The sequence below is a fragment of the Octopus bimaculoides genome, chromosome 2 (assembly GCF_001194135.2).
Source record: "Octopus bimaculoides isolate UCB-OBI-ISO-001 chromosome 2, ASM119413v2, whole genome shotgun sequence".
NCBI lineage: Eukaryota > Metazoa > Mollusca > Cephalopoda > Octopoda > Octopodidae > Octopus > Octopus bimaculoides.
In genome coordinates, this window is record NC_068982.1 from 115,988,088 (window position 1) to 115,988,794 (window position 707).

A 707-nucleotide genomic window follows, 5' to 3' on the forward strand; every position below is an offset into this window, starting at 1 on the left:
AGCATTAAATCAAAAATATTCATTTATTGTTCATTTAAATTACGCTAGTTTTTGCATTTCATAAATGTCGTTACGAAGAGATGGTGTTACAGGTGAGGCTCATAGGCAGCCATAGCTAGCAGATCATATGACTAACATAGCAACATTCTCATTGGCTGTGATATTAGTATGTTATCACATTGGTTCAGTAGTCTTCATTAAGCAGCACACAGTCAGCTGTCAGGATGGCCGAGCGGTCTAAGGCGCCAGACTCAAGGTGTGTTACCTTAACCAGAACATAGAGTATTCTGGTCCACGAATGTGGGCGTGGGTTCGAATCCCACTTCTGACAGAAATTTTTTTTTTAATTCTAATCGTCAGAGGAAATGATATAACAACATTTATATTACCAAGTAAAACATTTTTATCCATGCATTTATTCATGGGTACATTCTATTTCTTCAATTATTTCACTTTAGGATGCAATTTCATGGTCGTAGAAGTTTTAATATAAAATTCTTGTTCATTATCATCATCACCCCCACCCCATCATCATCATCATCATTATCGTCATTTAATGTCCATGTTCCTTACTGGTATGGATTAGACGTTAGGAAGAGTATCCAACCATATAAAACCTACCCAAAGCCGACATTGGGGCCCGATGCAATCTTCTCACCCATCAGATTCTGTCAAATCGTCTAACCCTTACCAGCACGAAACACGGA

At 38.0% G+C, this 707-nt stretch overlaps 1 non-coding gene across 1 annotated transcript; it reads left to right on the forward strand.

The window, feature by feature from the left end:
• Positions 1–218: 218 nt before the first annotated feature.
• On the forward strand, positions 219–331 carry Trnal-caa (transfer RNA leucine (anticodon CAA)). The gene is made up of 2 exons: positions 219–256; positions 286–331. It is a non-coding gene; the product is annotated as a tRNA-Leu (tRNA).
• Positions 332–707: the final 376 nt, after the last annotated feature.